Here is a 15,802-nt window from a genome sequence, read left to right on the forward strand (position 1 = left end):
GAAACTTTGACAGCACCTAGAAATACACACATGAAACTTTCCGTAAAGATATTTTTCTGGTTAACGTTGATCTTCATGTTGTAAATTGAAGACACGTTGCCTCGTTTGAACGAAAAATTAGCGTTTTCGATCGTGAGTGTATTTTTGGCGAGTTATTATTACGCAAACATCTCTTTTATGGCCATATAACTTTTATGGTTTATTCGACTAAGTTTTATTTCTGATTTGGAAATGTTATGAATTGTGCTGGGATTATAAAATTAGTGCTTTTTCATCGTACCTCTCTGGGGCCGATTCTCCGCCTTACCATACCAGGTCCTTTGAGTAAGTACATCTACAAATTGTTAGCAGTACACAACACGACCCAAACCTGTTTGTTAACATGCAGCCGTTTTCAGACAAACCGGTGAAGTACATATACTAAGTAAATGTAACAAGCCCAGCTATTGGGCGTGAAACAATGCATATGTTGAAGGGTGAAATTCATCAGAATTTACTCCACATTTATTGTTAAAATGAATCTAAATATTTTGCATATGCACTTATGTGCAAGGGAAGTGGCAAGCGATACGTTTTTCAGACAACAGATTTAAAATCCCGACGAAATAAATATAAGTGCACACAGACAGTACATTTTCAATGAAAATCATATTTTTCTTCGTGTTAGTCAGCATATGAGACAAAGTTCTCTCTCCTCACGTTTCAGTGTTTTCCCATTTTACAAAGTCCATGATGGTAAACCGCCTTGTTAAATGTTGAAAGAAACTTTAACCCGGTCCGAACGGAAGCCATTCAGAACACACTTGTGTGATTAATAACATTACACATTGCTATATATTGTCCAAAAGGGTTATGATTAAAGTACATAGTGAATTGTATTGTTGTTGAAGTGTACACAAATATTTTAAAGATTAGTATTATTATCCTGTTTTAATCTGTCCCAAATCAGATGGGTTAGCTCTATGAATTAGATCGAGGTCTAAATAAAGAATCGAGCAGTTTTCTCGACATTATGAAGATTCTCACCTGAGTATTTTCCCGTTCTGTGACAGTCTACATCCACCTTTACTCCTTCACCTGCACAGTCCGACTTATAAAGCCGGATACAGCTGATTGTACCCCGCAGTGCTTTCTTGGTATCCACTTTGAAGTTAGAGCCAATCCGGAGAATGCCATTACCCCACACCTGATCTTTGTCAAATTTTAACTCACATACTTTGTCTTTATATTTATTTATCGAAATTTTATCGCCTGCTATCTGTATAGCTAATCTCTCAACAGATCCAGTGGAAAGTTTCAGATCTTCTTTACTGTTACACTCATCCCAATCTGATCTATATCGAAGCTGAATGAACCCCTTATCTAACTCGGACTGAATCGAATTTTGTTTCACATCGTCCATGTAGTTGAATATCACACCTGAGTCGACGTTAGCAAAATTAATGGAAACTACAACAGTCGTTTTATCTTCTTTGTCAAGGCGATTGAGGGGAATATCTACGAAACTCGTTCCATTCAGTGTATAGCCATCCATGTCCAGATACTCCACATCCGCCAGTTTCGCTGTATCGATGTCTTGTAAGATGTCATATCCTTGTGTTTCTTTATTAAGCGGCCAGACAGAAACCGGTTCCACATAGCCGGCGTGCGCTGTGGATATCACTGCAGTGTAAAAATAAAAATGAATGTGTAGTCAAAACACTTCTGCAGAGAGAAAAGTAAACCTTTGTCAATATTTGATTTCGCTTGTTTGCTTGTTCTTTTGCTTGGCTAGGCTTAAAACTTTGCTTTCAACAATTAATATTTTCGTCATATTCCAACCTTATCTCCCTGTAGCGAGCCAAATCCAAAAGCAGCATAAATAAAATGCTGACTTACTTGAAAACAATGCAGTCAAAGCAAAAAACCAATTAAATTATCCTATATGTCAAGAAATATTCCCACGGGAGACTAAACTATCTGTTAGCATGATTATTTTTACTTTTATATGTCTGAAATTTACATTGCAGTTTTCAAATTTCAAATTTGGCAATGTTTATATTTTGTTTTATCTTTTATATTTTGATTTAAGAATTTTGTCAACAATATCGATTTAATTCCATGCATGCTAATATTTAGAAACGCAAAACAACAGTAATAGAAAGTTATACCCTTTTATATATGTAGAGTGTTTGTGTTAGAGACACAATGTGGGTTATTTACTCACGCACTGCTGACCAGCAAATCAGTATCCACACAAGCTGATGAAGGTAACAGTTCGACATTGGGGTGCTTCCTTAGAGTCTATTTGTGTAGTGGATGAAGGAAAAGTGAAGTGTGACTCCAATCTCTTCCTGCGCTGCACTTTACTCGGTGGTTTGTGCCACTTTTATTTTATACGATGCCATGGGCAACCAGACAGCGTGGTTTTCAACAGAGTATTGTTGCTGGAAACAGCGTCGGAGTATGTACCCAAGAAAGAAAAGATAAAATTGCTAAAAGCCATTTAAAACGAAATAAATATAAAACGTACAAATAAACCCCCAACATATGTCAATCGTTAGCATGTAAAAGCTATTTGTCTTACCGACAATGCTCTCTGGGATTACTGTCCCATGCGCGCCAATTTCCTGTTGGCCTAAAGTAATCCACTTAGTAAAGGGCAAATAGTGAACGCACGTCCCTTTGTCCTCGCCGGATGGAGCGAGTGTTGCTCCTCAACGTACGTAGAGCCAAGCACGACTTTTCAGCACTCTCTTTGTGGCTTTGATCAATTTGAAAAAAAAGACAAACAAACAAAAAATACCCAACAACAACATGATTTTCATGTTTACCTGATCGATTAAGCTTTCAGATACAAAAGAATGTTAACAGAACAAACTAACCTGTAAATAAATTACGCAACATTTAATGGGCCATTTACATAGTGCTGATTCCAAGTATGGTTAATACTTTTTGTGACAGTGAATATATATATATATATAAAATTCGTAAGAAGACTGAGGTTGTACGGTGTACCATTTTGGTCAGGATAAAGCACAATCAAGCAATCATCTTTTTAGGTGCTAAACAAGTTTTAATTGCTATATTTCTACGTTCAGCATGAATATGTATATGCTATAGCAGTACGTTTTCCTTTTTTGCATTTTAAGGTAATTTAGGTTAGGCGTACATTATTCGGCGGTACACTCCTTAACACTAAACCGGGGAAATCTTTATTTATTTATTAGATTATTATGTGATTGGGATTTATCGCTTGAATTTCCACTTGTATGACGGTGGTCAGATGGATGGTGTTGTGGAAACCGGAGCACCTGAAGAAAACCAGCGCCAGGTACATGTTCGTGCCAAAGCTCGACTTTAACCGTGGCCGAAGCGGCGAGAGCTGTTTTCAAACAATCAAACACAATGATCAAGGTATCCATTGTCGCAGAGATCCGGAACTTTGATTGTCTTGGCGGGCGAGGCTTCGGAGAAGGTTTAACCACAATATCAAAACAGGTCAAATTTGTCATAGTTTGAATAATTCAATCTGGTTATGTATTTGTATTAATTCAGTCCTCCGGGTTCCACTGACGGAGCTAGCAGTCATGTTCGTGGCATTCGTACTTTGAAAAAATTTAATAGCTCTTCCATGAGTGAAGTGTGCAGCTCTTACACAATGAAACTCCTTGGACTTCCAGTGAATCAACTATTGACCCTTCACAGCACAATGCTTTCCCAACTTAGAAACCGTGAAACGGTCAATAGCTCCGGTAACTCTTACTTGTAGCGTAAAGCATGAGCAATATTCTGATATCAAAACTGTCATACAGCATTCATTAGTTACGCTAGTAACAATCGAAATACATCACCGCGTAGATCGGACAGTAAGACATGTAAACACCACTCCATTTAGTTCATTGCTGGTACTCACGACAATCCAGTATTGGAAGTAAACGAGTCCACATACAAGCACAAAAAAGTTATACAAGCTTGTAGTTATACAAGCACAAAAACACGAAAGGGTGAAGCCCAAAAATGTGAAACATCGAAAGTCGATAAAAAGTGGGAGGTAAAAGCCCATAAACGCGAAGCGTATTGCGTATTGTGGCAATACTGAGTGTATGGAAAAACGGACTGTATTACATGCCAACTTCTTGTCTTTTTTATTTCTCAAGTAACGAACTATAGTCTAAAGGGAAAACAGTGACATACACTTGTTTACAAAAGCCATCCAAGGTTATGTATGTATAATTTGTGAAGAGTTGGTTATCGTTCGTTTTTGTACTTAGTCCAACACTCTTGATTTTGTTCGTGTAGCGGAGCTCAAGGGGTTAGTGGTAGCTTGATGCAGCACGCTGGCAAGACACTCAGACCGGAAATCTAAATGGCAGAAACCAGAAGTTGAAAGAGGGAAATTAACTTCGCATTTTCAACCTCGCAAAGGTAAAAAAGAAAACGCTAGGCGAAAACCCGAAAGCTGGCATTCACGTTTTCGCCTAAATGAAAATCAAATGAAAATAAACAATCAGAAATGGAAATGAATCACGCCTTTCACAGAACGTAAACGGAGTCAATTTGCTATGTCCAGTATTCAACTTTGTCAGTTTAAGGCTTTGTGTTAGAAAATATCAAAATGTGAACAATTATTGGATGTTAACAAAACAAACAAAAATCTCAACTATAAAGATCGAATCCACTCAGTTGAAGATTGGGTAAAGTGCTAACTGAGTGAGATCATAGATATCTCTGCAATGCTGTAAAGTTTTCATTATTGTTTGTTCTTGCGCATTTCATGTAATGTTTTTGAGCTTGAATATACTGTTTTTGAGCTTGAATGTACTGTTTTTAAGCTTGAATGCATTTAATAGAGGATATTGCACAGTGAAGGTTGAATACTATAAATATTGTTCGCTTGGCGTCTCCTGGGTTATCATTTCCACCTCTCACTGGAACAATATTTGTGGCATTCAACCTTCACTGTGCAATATTCTATTTATTATTTATATCCTGACATGTTCTCTACATGTATAAAAATGCGTTTCAGTTTATCTGTTGCATCCGTGATAAAAATTAGAATTAGACTTTAGGGGCCATAATATACCCGTTAGGAAAGGGGCCCTAAAACCAATAACAAGATGATTAATCTGGGAAGTCGAACCCCAACGTATGAACTGTATACAGCTTCAAAACCAAATTCCATATATATATATATATATATATATATATATATATATATATATATATATATATATATGATATATATATATATATATATATATATATATTATATATGGCATTAGAAACAATTAATAATAAAGTAGAAATAACAGATTATCTTCCATTAGATATTCTGCTTAGCATTTGGTTTTGAAGCTGTATACAGTTCATACGTTGGGGTTCGACTATAAATATATATATATTTATCACTGTTATTTCTTTGTTACTCTATCTCCATGAAAACATTTTACCTAATCGAGGTTTTTATATAAAAATGATTTTAGTTTATCTTACCTGATCGTTCCTGTGGCGTTAATCGTGAGTGTTCCTGTGACCCACAAGCGGCAGTTCCCACATGGATGAAAATGTCAAATCGTTGAGATAGAATCCATATACACTTGTGAGCATAAAATAAAACTTTTGCTTTGTTCTCTGTCAGATTGTGCCGAAAGTGCTACGAAGTAGATTCCGTATAAAATCGAATTCAACACTGCAGTCCTGGATAGAGGCTAGCTCTAGGAATGAAGACAACCGTGACAGTTAATAAAGCTTTGAATACGTCTGACATGGACAGTTAAGTGTTAAACACATAACGCGTTTTTTATCCTATGACGGAAGCAGTCTCTTCATATGTGAGCATAAAATAAAACTTTTGCAGATAACATTTTTAAATTACAACGGAAAAATCAATCATGGCACAGACAGAGAGCCAAAGTAAAAAGACTTATTGTAAAATGTTGCAATAATCATCAACAAAGAACGGGAATAAAGACAAAGGCGTGCAAGCGGAGGCAGACACATTTTGACGTCATGGAGCAATGTCAAACCGATATACAACTATAATGCTTTTGTATTACTTATGTTTGAAAATGCTCTCGAGTGAACATAAGATCGTCTAAATGCATGGCCTTGCCACTGATTACTTTGCATGTCTTGGTGATTATTTTGGAGCGAACGAGATCGCCTGTGAAATAGGCCGATGCGGACACAAGGTAGATTTTTGGAAATGCCTATGGAACTTTTAGCAATGTTTATACCTACCAGTGTTGAGCAGGACGTCTTCATTTGAAAATACAGAGACGTCAGGAGTTACAGAAATAACATTTACAAAGACCAAAATTACGAAACCGCTAAAGGGACACAGTTTTACAGTTCTTTTTATTTGGCCGTCGCAAAAAAAAAGAAAAAAAAAAGAATAAAAAGCTGTTTTGCTAACATGTTCGGAAGTAATTTCCCCCGACTTCACCAAACGATCGAAATGCTGATATTTGAAATAATAGCTTTCATTGGCAACTAATTCGAGGGAAAGTACTTTGCCCCGAGTTAGTTGATTTTTTTATTCTTTTTTTTTTCCACGGTCAAAAAAATAAGAATTACAAAAGCATGTCATTTCCGCGCTTCCGTACGAAATGTAAAATTACCATCTTTCCTTTTTTTTTCTTCTTTTTTTTTTCGGGAGGGGGGGGGGGGGGTCATGAGTACGACAATCTTAGCTGTCTGTATTGCCGATAGCACAAGCTCAGTCTACATGAATTATCAATGGGTAGGACGATGTAGGCTACATATTCACAAGGAAATATCAGGACTACACATCTTACAGAATCCTTAAACCGCATGAAGCATGAACAGGCTTCACTAACGTCCAAATCAAGAGTTCTGTTTTTGAATTCTATTTTTGTACTACATGTATGTACTTAGGGGCTGTACGCAGCAACTATTAGTTTTAAAATCTAAAACACTATGGCCCCCGTGGTCATTGTAGTTAATATCAAAGATAAAACATTATCTTAATGGCTTTACAAGGGGATGGTGAGCGATATTTTAGTTCATATGTAGTGATGTATACGTACCTTCCTATTTATTTGCTTCTTTGTTTATTTATTTATTTAATTATTTATTCATTTATTTATTGCTTTACACCAAGCTCCGTATACATTCTACGGTTCCCTTAGTCTAACTTTATAATATCTCATATTCTGCACACTGACGAGCCTTGTGAAGACATAGGGGTATAGCAGGCAGAGCACGGGCAGTTGCTGCCGCTTTGTGCTGACCGAGAAGGAAATACAGAAGCTGTGTTGTAGACAGAGGGAGCCACAGTCGGCAGTGTTCCTGACAGTGGTGTTGATAATGTCACAGTCGTCACAGTCCGGAGATTCAGCAGTAGCAACTCGATCGAAGTAACCTTTGTTGTATATCGCTTGGCGCTCTAAAAACGTATGGAAACATTTATCATACATGTACATGCTTAGATACATCAATAAGATAAGGATAAGATATGATTAAAGACGTATAGCATAGACAGTAAAACCAGAGGCTGACGACAGCGTGATATCTAGGAAATTGTAGCACTCAAGCGGTGAAATACAGCCTCTTGTCAATTTACGTCAGGGTTTTATTCTAACTGTTCATGGAAATACTTAAACAGGAGCACATTACTCGCCCCCTTAGCACCATGGCTTAAGCTTAGTTAGGTAAAAATAAATGCAGTGATTAGACGTCACGGATCTAGATATACTCCAAATTCTGTTTTGTCATCATATTTAACGTACGTATTTAACGTTACGTAAAACAATAGTTACGTGATTGCAGTGGTCTGACTCTGGGCTCCCAGAGTTAAACCCGGTATTAGTAAAGCTGACGTCTCGCTCAATACGAGGGCTATACTGACACGATATACTTGCGAATCCTATCAATGGGTAACAACGTAACAGCTTTATCCCGCAAAAGACATACCAATTCAATGCAGAAGGCCGATATAGTGGCGAATCACTTTAATGATGTGACCCATAATTTTACAGGTAACCAAGGGAAATATGTGTCAATAGAGTCATATGACGTCGGCTACAGGCTACGGGAATATATACGCCGCTGACCTGACCGATGCTGTGCATCGAAAAGCGATGCGGGATAATAGTTTGAACTAAACTACTCTACCTTTTGTAAAAGGACAAGCTTGGCATTAATATTTCAATCTGACATTTTTCAGTCAAGTTTGTTCACAGGTGCAGGTGATTCGATTAAAGCTTGTAGTTATTATATTTAACCCGCAGCAAAGTATTACTAGCATGTTTACTTTTCGTTTGTTTTACTTCTAATTGTACTCATTTGAAGATGTGGACCGGAAAATGTTAAATTTTTTCCACATGGATGGAATCCGCAAAGCGGCTCTCTACCTACATCCAAATCTAACTTTGCATAAAATGCTTTCCTCAAAGAGATGCAAACATAATAATAATTGTTTTCATATAGGGCACATAAAATTGTCCAACTTATTTAGTTTTTAGATCACATAAGAAAGCGTTTTGAACAAATTTCAAATAGTTACTCCAGTCCAAATCACCCGATAAACTGATATCAGATGCAGGTACAATTATCGGTTTTCTTAAGTCTTTCAGGGCTATTATTAACCAGTTGGAATCCTTAATGCACGTCATACATGATGCCAAATGAAAAGAAAGCGAACTACAGTCTAACCTGGTAGATGTTGCTGATGCTGACGTGAATCACAACTGCCACAATCACCGGTCAGACAACCCTCATCAACTTTTTTGTCGTAGGTTCTGAAGCACTTTATTTTGCCTTCCAGGTAGTTTGTGTAATTTACGGCTGCACCAAGCCGGAATGTCCCTGGCCCAGATAAGCCCGTCGAACAAGTCACCAGACGATCACCATTTACACTTAGTGTTGTTTGGCCACACTCCTCTCCGAGTATGTCTAATTTTATCCAGCCTGTTGACCATGAAACATGATCCGACGATTCAGATCCACACCTGACAGTATTATTGCGCACGGACACGGTAAACGTCGCCAGACCATCATTGTTTATATACTGTTTAAGTTCTCCTTTTGAAGCCGCTTCAAGTTTGACACACATCGATATTGTGTATTCTTTTTCCAGAGTATCGGCAATAGGGAGATCTATAAATGACCTGCCGTCCATAACAAAGCCATCGGAGTCAAAGTTAGATGTATCAGCAAACACTAGTTTACTGTGGGCGTTATTTTTGACGTCAACGGCCAGAGGTGAGTTGTGTGTTGGGCTTCTTTGCAATACACACAATAAAGAGTCGTCAATGCTGAAAAACGAAGCAGTGTATACATGTATTTATCATATACTTACCTGTCCACGACATCCGATACAAACCATCTGACAAAAAGTTTTGTATCGATGATGAAGTCCGCACTCATTCACGGACTGTTTTGTGCTCCCTGACCTTGCCTGGTTTCCACTGGGAAAACCCCAGAACTATGCTTCGACAGTGCAACACTGACAAACATACGAGCAATAAAATGTCAACGGCGATCCTGCGAATTCCTTCCAAAAAAGCCGCAGTAAGCGTACTTTTTATTCAAGTTACTTGAATCATGTTCCAGTTTAACATTTGATTTGTGTTGTCACTGTGAATCACACATTTAGTGATATTTCGACGTAATCTTAACAGTGACGTAAGCACAGGTTCTGGGGACCCCGTGTGGCATAGTGATACCGAATGAAAATGTGGTGATATTGTTTAAAACTATATTTATTCGTCAGGCATCATCGAGTAGAAAATTCAGGATTATTTCCAAATTAGTTTCAATATCTGCATTCACTTTCCATTATGTAATTTAATATTTATTATGAATCATGTTTGTTTGCGGGATTACGAGTTACGTGATCAGACACTTCGGTGCAATGGTTAAACTTGCCAGTTTGTCATTCCATTCTTGATGACTTCGTTGAATGAAAAGGTATATGATAATTAGATCATCAAGAGGGTGCTTGTTCCGCGAAGTTTTATCAGCATCTCGTTGTTTGAGGTCGGGCTGTCGTATCAACCGAGCCCAGAGGGTGACAACTCGATGTTGATACATCATCATTTTAATCTCTATATGTCATCTCATTTGTCTGAGCTGTATATCTGTAAATCGATATATTTTTCACATTGAAATCATTTGTATGCTTTCTGTAAAACGGAAGTTTAGGCACGTATAAGGGCGTCTGGAAGGGCTAGGCTTATCCACAGAGATTAATATGTGGCAACATGTTGTCCATTACCCGGAGTATAAGTCGAACATCGGCAACGCCCACTCATCAGTGATTTGAGTGTACCGGGCATCAAATGGTATACGTGCATAAAATTGTACACGGGCATCCAATGGTACACGGACATCATATCAATCGTTGCACTTTCGCCTCCATGCTGAACGCCAAGCGAGGAAGTTACAATTTCCTCTTTTAAGGCCTCGGCCCAGGACTGACCCTGGATCTGCCTGTTTGGAAGCGGGCGCTCTACGAACTGTGCTATCGGGGCCGGTTCATGTCAAGAGAATCATGCAACTGTCCATACTTCCGACGTGGTGACCTTATTTAACACGTTTCATATACAGCTTTTAACTGCCGGTAAAGCGGAAGTAGCCAAATAAAGACATTGAATTTGTGGCGAAAGCCATGAACTTACCTAGCCAAAACAGACTCGACGAAAACATTGTTACGTCTCGTGAAGCAAGGGTCATTACAAAGCAATCATTCGTACTCCACTGCTCACTGAATCTAGCACTCCGCTTCTTTTCAACACTAAATTAAAATTGAAGACGTATTGGTGAGTTCATTAATAAAGATGCACTGGCAATGCTAGTAGAATCGTGTGAAGCTTTTGGATGCCTGTCACACAAAAGTGATCCTCCCAGCAATCTGTCATCTCTTTAAGTATGTTGGAATAAAGATACTTATGATAGAGCATGGTTCAGCCTAAAATAGAATAATAGCAGTTTTTTTTCGGTGATATTATAACGTGGAATATCTCGTGTTGCCATCTGCATTGTTTACTGTTCAGCGAATCTTTGCAGCAATCACAGTTTGGTTTATGGTAGATTTCGGTATAGAGAGGGACATGCCGCTGTGCGTTAAGAAAGCATTCGTTAAATGGCATCGATATCCGTGTTTGTAGATCCTCTCAAATCTCATTTCAAATCTCCTTTGTCCAAGGCACTTCATGTCAGTCGCGGATGTAAAGTAGCAAATCCGTCTAGATAAACAAACTTATTCAAGGCTGCATCAATGAATAACAAGTACAGACCGAGCAGTTAAAAGAGCGGCTTATTTGTTCAGTCATTATGTCACAGTAAGGCACAGTGAGGTCTCATCACGTCCATGCACTTGCGAATGCAAAATCGTAAAGTAAATCTGAAGAGTAACTGCCGTCATTCCAAAAGAGTATGAATGTAAATTTTAAAATTTAAGTCCAGCTCATGTTGGCTTCCTCTTCAGCCGCACGAGAAAAGGATTTCCAGCAGCCTGTGGATGGTCCTGTTTTTGTTTTTTTTTTCTGTTTCGTTATATATTATATATATATATATATATATATATAACATAACATAACATAACATAATATGAATAACACAAAGTAGTTTTTTTGCTAAAGATCAACACGTATATGTATGCAGAATCAATGAAAACCAATGAAAATATCAGCTCTTCAAATCAAGGAATCCTGATCAAGTGTAACTAGGATCAAGTGTAAGGTATGATAAGATATTATTTATTTATTTATTTATTTATTTATTTATTCTTTCACATGATTTACCTTTGGGCGTATTTCATTGGTTACGTGTGACCATTTGTTATCTGTTACACTATCGTCGCTGTTCTGAATTTACTCCCTGTGCTGTAAGTGTTTCATGTTTTACGCCGCACTCAAAACTAGCACTTTTACTACGGCGACCTGCTGCAGCATTGTGGCGAGAGGAAGCCAGAGTATATTGCGGCACAGTTCAAGTGTACTGTGATTGGATGGGCACAGTGTGTGGGGCATCGGTACTTTGGCACCAAAAATCGGTCCACGTTCGTGTTATGACCTAAATCATATTGAAAAACGATGTATAAATACTGGACAAAGAGACTATGACGCTATCCAGCGTGAAAAGCCGATACTGAACTTATATCTGGCGTTTCCACGGACGGCTTTTCCTATATCTCGAACAATAAACTTTACCAAAATCTTGCTTACACGATACGTATGAAAACGTTATCAGTTTGTAACAGAAATCTTCCAGACTTTTCAACGCCGAATAAGGTTTCAATTGTTCAAACCTTATAAAAAATCGGCTTGGGAAGTTTTTTGTGTGTGTTTGCATATTGACGGCGAAAACGTATTAGTTATTTCCAGCATGAAACAACCGACGCTATATTCTTGGACATTCGCTCGTATTATAAATATAATCTTTTCCGGCTGCACTATGAGCAAGAAATCCCAGTCTGGTCGATTATTACTGCGCAGTACATGACTAATCTGCTGGATAATTACAATCAATTCTCGAGGGATCTGGCACATGGCCAAGCAGACGTAAGTATAGGCTGAGTTCAGTTGCACTATTACCAGGCGGAATGCTTGGGGCGCAGACCCACCCATGTATTTACGATTATATATGTCCTATCATACTTGATACAGATCACGGACGTGATGAACAGCAGCTGTGTTACTGATATGTAACTCTCCTTCAGTCTTTTATACCATAACTATCAATCACCTATTCAAACAAACATTTGCGATTAACTTTCGATGTGGAATTAACGTGTGCGTAGTAATGGATACCAATGAATTCTTGCTTTACTCTTCACGTTTAAATCTTCTAGATGATTCTTAAATTCCAAGATGGTAGAATCAGTTCAAATGATGAAAAGTTTTCCGATTGTTGCTGTACTAAACTTTAAAAGATTTTAACTTAACAGATCAAAGATCTTACCCTCTAAATATGGAATTTGTCTTCACCAACGCGGTGTTAAACAAGCAGACGACAAATCCTTATGACCTCAGGTTCCCACAATTCCTTCCAATCGTCTATGGGACACCGGCCCAATAAGGGAAGATCCGGAATAGGTTTGTTTCCAACAAGTCCTTGCGATCGTTAATATGTACCATCAATGGCACGATGATGGGCCAACAAATACAAGTCAGAACCGGCTCATCAGCATAAGCCAGTACGGGACCAACTTTGGCCCAGTGCTAAGGTGCCCTTTCTGATTTTCAAATGCCGGGCCAGCATCAAAACTATACTGGTAAAGTTGTAGAAGCGCGTACTGTATTCCTGTCAGCATTGCCGTCATTGGCCATAAGAAGGCCACTGTCGGCCCAGTTCACCATTGATTGGTGAGTAGAAAGTGTTTCAAACCGCCTTAAAACAGTAATAAGAGTAATTGTTTAAGGTCACAGTAAACAAAACAAATGTTGGTACAGGTAGATTTCCAGGAGAAGGTGCGTGCGTAGTTCGAGTTGGGAAGTGGTGTTGTGTGCTTCGAAAAGGGACAAGTTGCCTTTTCCACTATTAGCCTGAAATACATCAAATGTGGTGTGCAAATGTGTCATTTGAATGCAATTACCCACCATTTGGAAGTAAAATACTTCATCTTTTTCAACAGTTAACGATTACAAAAGTTCTCTCAAATGTATGGACCATAATCTGTGCTTAGGCGATCTACTATCTTCATCTCGAATTAGGGCATTACAGTTTGTGTGTAAAGTTTGTTGTTCAGGATTTGTTGAGAGAGTAATTGGTGGACCTCGCCGCTACAAAGAGACATCGTGTGTGAGTGAGTTCTGTAGAGCAGGTGTGACGAAAATACAGGCCCATGTTATCTTTAGTTAAATTGGCAGAACAAAGATTTACATAATCTATATAGGTTCCTCTGGCTGATAACAGCTGGCGGTATAGAAGGCACGTGTCTTTTTTGTCTTTAAGCAAATATTACATAGCTGTAGATAATAGTGCTACGTAATATAAAAAAACATTCCTTTGATCGAATTTTTGTCGCAAAAGGAACAAACCGATTGAAGCTATGCTCTATCTGTTTTTTTATGATTTATCATTAATTCTATGAATACAACTATATTGATACAATCTAAACCCGTGAACTAAATCCATCTGTGTTATCTGAGCAAGTTTTATTTCAAATATCCTGGCAAATGGATCGTATAATGGTAAGTGATATTTATTGATTTGATTGTTGTTTAAAAACCATACTCAACATTTTTTCATTGATACGAAGGAGATCAAGTAGATTAATCTTTCCCAATTTTCTCAACTTATCGACGAGGTCACAGAGTGGTATTTTTGTGTTAGTGGCAGGAACTATAAAAATGTATCATTTTTGTACGAGATCAATGTATTACGTTTCTTTGCTGTCGAATTTTAATATGTATAGCCACGATATGGCTGCAAAGTCGCCGATATGGCGTTAAGCCATTTATTCTCAAATGGTAACTGAAGATCACGATGGATAAAAACAAATAAGGAGTAGATAAGAGGAACTTCAATATGCTAGATAAGTTAATGTTATTTTGTAGATGAGAAATTTTTAATGAAATCCATTGAGACATGTGGGCGGACCACACAGTGTGCCTTTTAAGAAGAAATTCAAAATTAACGGTTTACTATCGATCAGTTATGTCATTCTGGAGACCGTCAGTAAACACAGCAAAGAAGTCATATTGTTTCTGTGCAGTTTCGGAAGATGTAAGTAGATAGGGAAAGATAATGGAACTTGATGTTTTATATGAAGGACGATTTAAAAATTGCATATCAAGCTGCAGTTTAAAACTTGCAATTGTCTAATAGTCAATATTCACTGTTAAAGTGCCTCACAGAGCGCTTCTGCGTTTTCAATGATCATCACATGGTATTCTTCCAAACCTATTATGTAACGACAACCGGTTCAGGCAAAGTAACGACTTGATCACGATTCAGTAGCCAACGGTCTTGTGTATTTATTCTAACACGGTTACCTCCCTCTTCTGCTATCTGTTTTCTGCTTGTCTGCAAAGTAAACAATGGAGGGGAAATTCACATGCAGACGTCTCCAAACAATACGAGCCGATGTCGATAACAAATGTAAGACGCGCAAACTTTCTTTTTATTTCCCATTACTTTACTCAGTGTGTCATAGTGCAGGGCGTGGGGTGAGACATCAGGCATTGCCAGCTCTCGACAACAACGCATATCTTTGAGATCACAATTTCTCTTATTTTATCCCATACACGACATGTCCTGTCTGTTGACGGTGACATAAGCCTGTTATTTCTCTGTGCCTGTTTTGACTCGATATTTTATGCACTTGGTACATATATATAAATCATTGCAGTAAGTGGCTAACTGAGTCTTACATGTTTTAGGAGATTTACTTCTATTATCCATAACAAACTGATGAAGTGGACTCCTTGTATCCTACCAGATACTCGCAATTGTCCTTGTTTTCAGTAGCCTCCATCTTTGGGGGTGTGATCTGAGTTAATAGAGATGGTCGTCAACGGGGAACATTGAACAAACGCACCTACATGTACATTCGTGACATTATTGATACGGAATATCAGGCAGTGGTGCTACATACCATATTCATGAACAAATGTATGATTTCAATAAATCACTCAAATATGACAGTAGTCACATAGGAATCGAATCTTACAAGTGATTCCTCTCGGACCGTACGTGGAAAGGTCTGTCGGCAACCTGCGGATGGTCGTGGGTTTCCCCCAGGCTCTACCTGGGGGAATGAAATATATGAAATATACTTAAGTAAGGCCTAAAACACCAATCAATTAAATAAATACATAAATCTTTCAAGTCATAGCTCTGCTGCCATATT

Source organism: Liolophura sinensis, chromosome 9, assembly GCF_032854445.1.
Source record: "Liolophura sinensis isolate JHLJ2023 chromosome 9, CUHK_Ljap_v2, whole genome shotgun sequence".
In the NCBI taxonomy this organism is placed as follows: domain Eukaryota; kingdom Metazoa; phylum Mollusca; class Polyplacophora; order Chitonida; family Chitonidae; genus Liolophura; species Liolophura sinensis.